Here is a 1,126-nt window from a genome sequence, read left to right on the forward strand (position 1 = left end):
TTTATAAAGTACGAGACCTACTACAATTTTTAGGCATGGCAGCATTTAACCATGGTGATGGCAGCTTTAGGACACCCCTCCTTTCAGTGGATTTTATTATTTTGGAGAATTGGTTTTGTATTTTTCCTAACACATTTCTCAATTACATATACCTGAGGATGTAGGCACTTTACACTTTCCCTAAATACTTCATCCTGTTAAATATTTGCAGTAGGATGAAATGTAATTTTAGCAGGTACTGAAATCATGAATAGCAAACAGGCTGACAAACAAGCTGTAGCACAAGAACCATTGGTCAACTTTCTTCACATTTCTGTTTTAAATTTTTGAACTCCACATGCAAAACTATTTCAGAGTGAATTATGCCAATAAACACCCTTGGTGTCATTAAACACATTGACGGAATTTAGAAACACTCAATGGGGAGACCTCAAATCCAACAGGAACAAAAACAACTTCAAAATTTCCAGTCATACTTCTCTAAATTGATATAAACTCCCACGGAACTATTTGGAATTTTTGTTTATGCAAAACATAACTTACTGGCAGCTAAAACGAAAAGTATATATGGTAATTTGCCTTCAAAAGAATGACTTCTTGTGATGAGTTTTGTAGTTCTGAGATGTATGAGTTCTAGGACCACCTTGCCAGGCTGCCAGAATCCTGTCCTCCCATGCTACACCCAAGCAAAATGTCCTGCTCCCTTTGCTTGTGCCAGCAAACCAGGCAGCGAGGGAGTCAAACCAGCCAGAAATGGGCAACAGAGAAACCAGAAAGAGGGTTTAGCTCCCTGAACTGGGCCACCAGAGACTGTCCAATTCCAGCTCTGGTGCAGGAGATAGAGAGAGAGATAGAGAGATAGAGAGATAGAGAGATAGAGAGAGAGAGAGAGAGAGAGAGAGAGAGAGAGAGAGAGACGTCACCAAGACTCCATCTTCCTGCCTGGATCTAGAGCACCCACTGTCCATGCAGGGTACAAGAGAGAGGCAGCACAAACACATCATACTTTTCAAGGCAATCACCACTGAGCTTGAGACAAAAGATACCATCTTGGTAACAATACGGCGTTATCAGCTGCCAGAAGTCATGGTAAGAAAAGTGGCTAAACTAAAACTCTGCAAGCACA

Source organism: Antrostomus carolinensis, unplaced genomic scaffold (assembly GCF_000700745.2).
Source record: "Antrostomus carolinensis isolate BGI_N321 unplaced genomic scaffold, ASM70074v2 scaffold12905, whole genome shotgun sequence".
NCBI lineage: Eukaryota > Metazoa > Chordata > Aves > Caprimulgiformes > Caprimulgidae > Antrostomus > Antrostomus carolinensis.